Below are 10,697 nucleotides of genomic sequence, written 5' to 3' on the forward strand. Positions count from 1 at the left end.
GAGAGGAGTTCTCATCAGCCGGAGGAATTTGCATCAATTCCCATAGAGAAACACTGTGGAATGATGAAAAGAACATTGAACTCTGGCCATCATGGGATCTGAATTCTAGTCCTCCTTTCTTCCAATAAAATAATGGCATGACCCTGGATGAATTATTTGCCTGATTCGGTGTGATGAAAGAAAAACCTGACTTCAGAGTCAGAACGAATTTGATTTGGGGCCTACCATTTTATCTATAAAATGAGGAGTTTGGAGCAAATGTTCTCTACCATCTCTACAATCTCCTCCAATTCTAAATCCTATGCTACTGTATCTCCTCTCTCCAAATCTCATATTCTCACTTGTAGGAGGGACTCAGACGAGATGATCTCTGCAGAGCCAGAAAATGGAATAAAAAGGAGGTCCAGAATTGTAGAAGCGTTTGGAGAAAGTCAGATGTTCTCAATTGTTTGGGAGCCCAGGCTTCATGAGCAGAGAATGCTAGAGAAGGTGGAAGGATGTAGAAACCAGCCCCAACATATTGGGGTTCTATATGTTTAAATTGTGACTTTGGGGACAAGCTAGAAAAGGAGGAAAGGATCAGTTAAATTTAGTCCAGAGGTGTATAGAGAGCCCTCAAGAAATAGAGCCTGACAATATGGGACTGCTAGGTGGCACCACGCTGCAGAGCTCCAGGCCTGGAGTCAGAAAGAGCCGAGTTCAAATCTGCCCTTGGCAGAGCCTTGGGCAAGTCACCTCATCCTGTTTACCTCAGTTTCCTCATCTTTAAAAAGTTGGAGAAGGAAATGGTAAACTGCTCCAGGATTTCTGCTAAGAAAACCCCCAATGAGGACCCAGTTAGACAAAACTGAAATGACTGAATGACAGAAATATTACTATGGCTCTCTCAGGTCTTTAGAGCACTCTATATAGGTTATCTCTTGATCCTCAGCATAACCCTGTGATAGTCTCTTCTCTCTGGGGTCTTCTACCGATTAACTCTTTGGTTCTCCTCCTCATCTGTCTGACTGCCCCTTATTGGTCTCCTTTGTAGGATCTTTATCCATGGACTAGATATAGGTATGCCCCAGGGTCCTGTCTTCCCTATCAGCTCCAATGGGTTCAGTGGCCTGGGGCACAGCTCTGATTGAGTAGCACCTGATTCATTCTTGGGGGGAGCCAAAGGGCACAATATCTCTCTTCTTTACAAAGGACTCTTTTCCTCACTTTTTGAGCCCCTCCCCCTCCTGAAAAATTGAGTTTTGTCCACTTCTACATCAGTGAAGTGTCACTGGAAAGATAGGAACCCTGTGGGACTCCCTTTGATTTTTCTGATTGCTAAGTAAACTTTTAAAAGTCCTTGGGCAAATTACTTTAGGTTTACAGAAGTAAAGAGAAGTGGGAGATTAAGCAATCATCTGCTGAATTGGAGTTAATAATTCAGCCTCTGTACCTCCCTTTCTCAATAATTTCTTAAGGAACCACAGGACCTCAATTACTTGAATCATTCAATCAGCCTCTTTCCCATCTGAGCTTTCCTCAGTATCCTGACTGTCAAGTGTTTTCCTTAATTTCTTACTCTAAAATGGAGAAGAAATACACTGGCTTTAAGAATTACATGATCTTGCTTTTCTTTTTCACATTATTTTCCTATCAGTTCCTGCCCTGGTTCTGCTCACTTCATTTGGCATTATTTGTAAAGTGAGCAAAAACAGGCGAATGTTATATACAACAACGACTTGATAAAGAAAACCAACTTGGAGAGACCCAAGAACTCTAATCAATACAATGACTTCACCAGGATTCCAAAGGACTGATGATGAAGCTGGCTCCCCACCTCCTGGTGGAGTGGTGATGGACTCAAGATGGGGACATTTTCAGATGTGGCCAGGGGAGGAGTTTGCTCTGCTTAATTGCAGACTTATTATACATTTTCAATTGAGGAGGATGGTGGGGGAAAAGAGGTAGCTAGAAAAGAAAAAAAAGAGATAAAAGGAAGGCAGGAAGAAAAGAAGAAAGGAAGAGAAGGAAAGGAGAAGCTCTCTAAGCGCTGAGTCCTTATTATTAACATTTTTATCTAAGACCTAAAAAAAGATTCTTTTTTTCCCTTTCCTTACTGCACGATCATTTCTCTTTGCTGCATCTCCCTCATCTCTCAAATACCTATATCATAAATGCTGTGGAAAGAAGATTCAATTTGGATTTGATTCCTAGGACTCATGTAACTTCTCTAGGCCTCAGTATCCCTCATGTGTAAAATGAAGGGGTTGCATTAGATGATCTCCAAAATCTCTTCCAGTTTTATATTGCTGAACTATTTCACATCAAACACTGATCTCAGTAACACTGTCCGACTTTTCTTGCTTGAACACCAGAGGGCAGGAATCTTCCCTCATTCTTATCAGTGCTTAGACGAGCCTCCTAACCTCTTTACTTTTCCCATTTTTTTCCCTTCCTCCCACTTTCTCCATTCACACATTGTGCCAACACTGTTCCATGTCACCAACCCCAAGGGCAATCCGATTTCATTATTTACTTGAACAAGACCTTTCCTGTTGGAACAAGTATTCCTGAAACCCCCAGTATTTCACAAGCAGGGTTTGGGGGAGCAGTAGAAAAATGAGAAGGAAGGGGACTGATAGGACCAGGACTGCAGGCCCTGAAGCAGGGTTCCAAGGAAAATAGGATTTGTGCTGGTGATTCCTCCTGATGTGTCCTTTATCTGTCAAGCCCCCTCACTGTTTTTAAGATCAAGATATTAGCTACTCTAGCTGAATATGTAGAGTAATCAAAGCAGATTCCAAGAAAGACACAAGGAGGGGGGCAGTTGGGTGGTGCAGTGGATAGAGCACCATCCCAGAGACAGATGGACCTGAGTTCAAATGTGACTTCAGTCACTTAATTATCTAGTTATGTGACCTTGGGCAAGCCACTTAATCCCATTGCCTAAATAATTTTTTTTAAAAAAAGAAAGACACAAGCAAATTTCCTAATTTCAGTAACTCTGGCACATGAAACAACTACCAGCACTTTCTTTGCCTTAAGGTATTTAACTAATGAAGTGTATTCCAAAATAATAACCACTTGCCATGATTGCTGCTTTGCAAACTTCCATGAAAACAACTTATTAGTAGCCTTGTGGTGTATTGAAAAGATCACTGAATTTAAACTAAAGGGAACTGGATTCAAATTTTGTCTCTGGCGATTGTAACCTGTGTGACTTTAGAATAAGTCATTCTATTCACTGGGCTCCAGTTTCCAGTGCTGTCTGATGAGATGGATGGACTAGATGACTTCTAAGATGCCTAATTACTCTGAATTGGTGATCCTGTCTTTATCACTCTACAGCTGGTAATTTTGGTGAAGTCTTAGTTCTAGAGTTAGGAAGGATATTAGATGTCTACTGGCCCAACTCTTTCATTTTTTTAATAAGGGGAAACTGAGGCCCAGAGAGAGAGAATGGACCTGCTTGAAGGCCCAAAAGCATTTTCTGATACCAGATCCAACGCTTGCTGCCTAAGTTTCCTCACCTGTATTTTTTCTTTTTTTGCTAAGCAATTGGGATTAAGTGACTTGCCCAGGTCACACAGCTAGTAAGTGCCAAATGTCTGAGGCTGATTTGACCTCAGGTCCTCCTCACTCCAAGTACTCTATTCACTGAGCCACCAGCCACCTTCCTCATTTGTAAAAGGAGGGATTGATCCGACCCTCTTCAGAGTTTCTTTCCAGCTCTAAATCTAAGATCAGCCTAACACTAGTTCCCTCACAGAGTTGTGTGTGTAGCACTCATGCAGTGGACGGAGGATTGGCCCTAGAGTCAGGAGGCCTCAGACACTCAACACTTACTAGCTGAATGACTTAAGTCACTTCACCTTGACCGCCGGCATCCAGGGTCATTTCCAGTTGTCCTGATTCATCTGGCCACTGGGCCCACGTGGCTCTGGAGGAAAAGATGAGACTGGCCCCCTCACTCCAATCCAGTTCACATGCTTGGCACGGCATCAGATCCTTGACATCATTGTCCTCTTTGAGAATGAAGGACAAACATCATCATCATCATCCTTTCCTAGGAAGGGAATGGGGGTATTTATAGCTGTGCAACAAAGGCAGATCACTTAACTTCTTAGCCTTGGTTTCATCATGTATAGAATGTGTGTAATAACAGCCAGAGGAAACTGGTGGAGGACCATGGCGGTCATCCAGTAGCCGCTCCCCTCCAAAGTTTGCCTTGGTACAGATGGTGTTCCCACGCCAACCTCACCCTCAGCAGCGCAGCTGCCATGCAATTTTATCTGGTCAAGCAGCCAGACTATCATCAAAGTCCTGTTTGCTATTAAATCAGACCATGGGTGATACCAGTTCTGGAAAAGGCAGGCAGAGCTCTTGCACACCACTCCCCTCACCCGAATCCACACACGCACCATGTGCGTGTTCAGTCATCATTCTTGATGGCTGGTCTTCTTCAATTACAAAGGACAGCAATAATAATACCTTACCCCACAGGAGGAGAATGGCAAACCTCTCCAGTATCTGCCAAGAATACCCCAAATGAATCAATCACAAATGAAAAGGAAACAGCAATATCCCCTAGAAAGCTAACTAAACTAATGTGTGAACTCTTTTACAGACTTTAAAATGTTTTATATATATATATATATATATGTATATTTATGTGTGTATATATTATATCTATATCCATATCCATATCCATATCCATATCCATACCCATACCCATATCTATCTCTATCTCTATCTCTATCCATATCCATATCCATATCCATATCCATATCCATATCTATATCTATATCTATATCTATATATTTATATCTAATCTATATCAATGCTGATCTGCAGTCAGGAAGACCCGAGTTCAAATCCTACCTTGGACAGTTTTCACTGTGTAACTCTGAGTAAGACCCTTCTCTCTACCTCAGTTTCCTCATTTGTAAAGTGCAGATACTAATATCACCTACCTCACAGGGTTGCTGTAAGAGTCAAGTGAGATAATATTTGTAAAGCACTTTGTAAACTAAAGTTTATCATTTTTATCCTAGATCTTTTAGCTATTAGGAGCCTTAGAGATGATTTAGTTCAGCATTTCTCAGGGTATGTATGTATGTATGTGTAGGGCGGGGATTAGGAGGGTTTGACTAGGTCAAAATTATTTCCATAGTACTTGGATGTTTTCATTTCAGTATCAATAGCCAGAACAAATAATAAGCCAAAGCTCTTGGGGAGGCTCTCAATTTTTAAGAGTATAAATGAGTACTAAGAACTGCTGATCTAATTGAAGATCTAATTTGAGAAAGGCGGACCAGACCCTTATATGCACAAAGTCACACAGGGAAGAAACAGAATGAGATAATCTGTGTATGGAGTTTTGAAAAACAAGTCATGTTCTCACCTCTTAGTTGTGTCTGAAGAGTCCTCATGGTCTTGTTGACCAAAGCTTCTTGGTGGGTGGGTTCTGTTTCAGTCCGGAATCAACCCCTCTGGGCATTCGTCCATGGTCAGTTCTGGATGCAGACCTAATCCATGAGACCCTGGGTCTCCAGACCCATCATTTTGTCTCCCTGTATAGAACTGGGCTGTATTAAAACTTGCTGATTTTCTGCGTTTAGGATTTTAGCAACATCCATACATATAAACTCTGAAGTCCTGGAAAGAAAGTGGCAATTTAGAGATAAAATCATTTTATTTTTACTCTTTCTTTTCTCACCACTTTATTTTTTCTTTCTAAAAAATGAACCCCGGGTGGCTAGGTGGTTCAGTGGATAGAGCACTGGCCCTGGAGTCAGGAGTACCTGATTCAAATCCGGTCCCAGACACTTAATAATTACCTAGCTGTGTGGCCTTGGGCAAGCCACTTATCCCCGTTTACCTTGCAAAAACCTAAAAAAAAAAATGAATTCAAAATAACGTGCTAAGTAAGTTCCTAGGGAGTGACCAGGAAGACTATGGGATTGTCTAGTTAGAAAAAATGGTTTCTTCTGCCTTAATTAAATTAAAAAAATATTTATTGGATTAAAGCTTTTAAGTACCTGCTTTGTAGAAGACATTATATTGGCTGCAGTAATACAAAATGAAGAACTGTTCCTTTCCTCAAGGGGGAATGGGAATAATAGTCTTTCACAAATATTATCTCCTTTGAGCCTAGCAATAGCTCTCCGAAGTATGTGTTACAGTTGGAGAAACTGAGATAAACTGAGATTAAGTGTCTTGCCCAGGGTCACCCAGGGAGGAAGACTCAGAGATCAGATTGAATTCAGGTCTTGAGGACTGCAGACCTGGTGTTTATCCAATCCTAGATGTCTCATTCTATTGAAAGGTTACCACATTTACCCAGCTAGGTAAGTGCAAGATAAATTAAGCATATGCTAGGAGCTGAGGGAGATAAAAGTTAAGGCAATTTTATCTTCTTGGTATTTAGTCTATGGCAGAGTGATGAGATGTGTCCCCTTGAGCACTCAAGACTCCCATTACCCAGGAGCACCCCAGAAAGAACCCAGATTGGAGGTACTTTGAGTTCAGTTTGTTTTCCAAATTATAGCTCAGAAGCCCCCACCAATGTCTGTTTTTTTTAACTGATGGAAAAACTAAAATGAATGCCAAAATGAATATATATATATAGGGTCATAACGATAAAGCTGGAAGGATATTGGGCATTCCCTCAATTTCCAGCCCTCAGTTTATGGATGATGAAAATGAGGCCTAGAGCTTAAGTGACTAGCAAGCAAGAGGATATACATAGTTCAAAGTAAAGTCATTCAAAGAAATAATATAGAAAGAAAAATAACACAAAACATCTCATAAACCTTGATGTCATTCTCCCATAAATGTTATATTTTCTACCAGTAGCAATGGGAAGCTATGATGTCACTTGAACAGGGGAGCAAGATGGGATGGAGATCTGTGTTTCTGGAATATCACTCTAGTGGAAGCTAGGTGGTAGATAGAGTACCCACCCTGCTGTTAGGAGGACCTGAGTTCAAATCCAGTCTCAGAACCTAATAATTACTTAGCTGTGTGACTTTGGGCAAGTCACCTAATTCCATTGCCTTGCAAAAACAAAAGCAAAAAAAAAAAAGAATATTACTCAAACAGCTGTGTGGAGAATGATTGGAGAGGAGATTGGTTCCTTGGGTGCAGGGAGGCCGGGTGGAAACCTGTGCACATAGTCATTTCAGTTTGTTCTCTGCAGATGATAGACCTTGAAAAGCCAGCTGACTTTTGCCCCTAGATACAATCAGTCATAGGTGTATTACCATATTTCCCCACATATAAGATATACTCTTTTCAAAAAATTTGGGTCTAAACACTGGGAGCATCTTCTATAGTGGCTGTAGATTATTTACTTACATTTCCCACTTTTTTGCACTTGGTGTCTTTGTGCTCATCGTTTTGCATTTATTTACGGTAATTAGGTGACATTTTACCACGTTCTGCCTAGAAATGGCTCAGAAAAGTTCTTCTGGTGCTGAATTCAAGTTCAAAGTGATCCAGTTTGCCAAAATGAATGTAAATCGTGCTGCTGAATGTCAGTTTGGTCTTCCTTCAACTGAGAAAACAATCGGAGACTGGATACAGGAATAAGAAACCCTACTGAAGATTCTCTGGCAGAAGAAGGCCATGAGAGGCAGCCAAATGGCCTGAGTCAGAGAGGGAATGAAGGAGAGGAATGGAAGGGCAAAGGGCAAGTGGAAATCCTGTGTCCACTAAGATGGTTCAGCAGAAGAATTGCTGATGAAAAAAATGACTGATTCCCAAAGGGGACACAATGGGTGCTTCAGGTTCATGAACCGGAATGGACTAAGCATGCATCCATTCACCAGACTTACCTAAAAGATGCCTGAAAGCTAGGAGCAGAAGGGCCTTGAATTTCATGAGGAATTAAAATATAGCTTTATGTAATACATTTTTTTTCAAATTTTTTCAAAATTAAGGTGTGTCTTATACACAAGAGCATCCTTTACATGGGGAAATATGGTATATACTGCTGGGGTTGAAGACAACTGGAGAGATCCAGTGAAGGCTTCAGTGGGAGGTTGGGGTTAAAGAACTTGGGGAGTCTCGCTGGAGAGCTCAGGGATGAGGGGTGCCTTAGCTGTTAGACATATGAATTCTTTGGTGTGTGGGCCAGTTTACCAAAGGAACCTGGGGCTGGAATTGGACAAAGGACAATGAGATAGATATGTTTAAAGACATCAATTGATCAGACCTAGGTATTGTGCCAATCACATCAAGAAAATCTTTAATAAATAACAGGGCAGGAATTTAATGGGCAGGGAAGATATTCTAGGGTTAGGGAACCACATAAATAAGGACAGTGTCAGACATGAATGGGGGCTGGCCAGTATGTGGAAGGGGGAAGTAATCTGAACTAAGGCTGGAAAGGGAGGGGAGGAGAGATTGAGATGAGCTACTGGAGTCTGAGATCTTCCTGGAAGACCAGAAAGAACCTCTGAAGGGCTGAAGTTTGAGGAGTGACAGGAGATGATCAATGAATTAGAAAGATCAATCTGACAGCACCCTGAAGGATCATGTGGAGGGAGGAGAGGTAGGAAGACCTGTTGGAAGCCACTGGAGTCATCCTTGTGGGTGGTAATGGGGACTTGTGGGGACAGTGGGAATAAAGAGGTCGGGACAGATTTCAAGAACTAAGGAAGAGGTAGAATAAACAGGCCTTAGAAAAAAGGCTGATATGTGTAGGGAGGACTGTCTAACTATAAAGCCACAAATCTTGGGTGACATGGATAAATATAATATGAGCCACATTTGAACTCAGGTCTGTTTGACTCCATGACCAGCATTCTACTCACTGAGCTTCCCAGCTGCCTCCACATATCCCTTATACTTACCAGTGAATGCAAAAGAATAAATGTTTCTTTAGGTAATAGCTGAGCTTAAATCAGAGGAGGGAGAACAATTTCATCCAGAGGAAGTCTACTTTCAGTAGGCTCAAGAATTGTAGACCTGGAGGTCCAGAATCATGACAGAGCCAGCTCCTGGATGTGTCCACATCTGCAGGAGCTCCAGTCTGACGTTCAAAAGTATTTCCTCAGTATCCATCAGAGCTCCTTTACCCAGCTGTGTCTCCACAATCCCTCTCTGAAGTCACTGACAAACTGAAGTCAGTCCCATCCGCGTTCTGCAGTGTTGTTCTCTTGGCCCCTCCAGAGTCCCAGCAGCTTCCCCCAAAGCAGCCCTGAAGGACAGGGATGTTTTCTGGTACCCCAGGCTTGAGCTGAAACACAGCCACACTAGGTAAGGAAGAGGGAAGAGTTAAAGAAAATGCCAAAATGAATATATAGGGTCACAACAACAAAGCTGGAAGGATATTGGGCATTCCCTCAATTTCTAGCCCTCAATTTATGGATGATGAAAATGAGGCCCAGAAACTTAATGACATCTCACTTGGGTCCTTTAGCATCAGAAGAGGAATAATAGTCAGATCCTTTGATACCAGATGCCTTTCCCATGATATGGAGTCCAACTCTCTCATCATACAGCTAAAATTGGAAATCACAGTAGATGCTAAATGTTATAAATTTATAAATATAGAATTATATTATGTACATAGATTTTATGTTATATTTATGTATGTATTTCTCTGGAATCATCAGAAATCTCCAATTAACTAGTTAGTGGTAATAGTTACTTAGTGGTCTATCATTAGCAACTTTCAGTCTTTACAAGCTTCACAAGGTACTAGAAGGAGTGACTAGGAGACAGGCTACTTGGATTCATGTCCTGGTATGGCCCCTGAGTAGTTGTTTGACCTTGGGAAAGTATTTCTTTCCCTTTGGGTCTCACATAAAGAAGAGGATTGGACTCTTTTATCAGAGCTACCTTTTTAATATAATGTTCTGTGCTAACATTGCTGGCTGCCATTCAAGATAAACATTTTTAAACATTCTTCCCACAGCGGTGATGAACTTGCATAGAATCTACCCATAGTCATGCTGAAAATTATCTCTTCTTTCCCCAAGTTTTAAAAAGTCATTACTTTTTTTTTTTGCTATTTTGAACTCTACAGACATCAACAAAAATAATTCTGTATAAAGGGAACAGCAAAAGAAGGGTCTCTTTTATATAGCTAATTTTAAAAAATTTTATTTTTCCCCCAATTACATGTGAAGACAATGTTAAGTATTCATTTTTTACAAAATTTTGAGTTCCAAGTTTTTATCTCTTCTTCCCTCCCTACCCTTCCTTCTTCCACTTTAGGAAGTGGTAGGCAAACAATTTATTTACTTATTTGTTTATTTATTTGTTTGTTTGTTCATTCATTCATTCATTCATTCATTCATTCATTCATTCATTTATTTATTTAGGATTTTGCAAGGCAATGGGGGTTAAGTGATTTGCCCAAGGCCACACAGCTAGGTCATTATTAAGTGTCTGAGGTCACATTTGAACTCAGGTCCTCCTGACTCCAGGGCCAGTGCTTTATCCACTGCGCCACCTAGCTGCCCCAGTGGTAGGCAATTTAATAGAAGTTATACATGCACTGTCATATATAACCTATATTTCCTTATTAGTCACAAAGAAGAAACAGATCAAAAGAAAAAAACATGAAAAAGATTAAAGTATGTCAAAAATACGCTTCATTTTGCATTCAGAGTTCATCAGTTCTTTATCTAGATTTCATGAGTCCTTTTTGTTGCTGAGAAGAGTTGAATCATTCATAGTTGATCATCACACAGTATTGCTGATAT

The sequence above is a fragment of the Macrotis lagotis genome, chromosome 6, assembly GCF_037893015.1.
Source record: "Macrotis lagotis isolate mMagLag1 chromosome 6, bilby.v1.9.chrom.fasta, whole genome shotgun sequence".
NCBI lineage: Eukaryota > Metazoa > Chordata > Mammalia > Peramelemorphia > Peramelidae > Macrotis > Macrotis lagotis.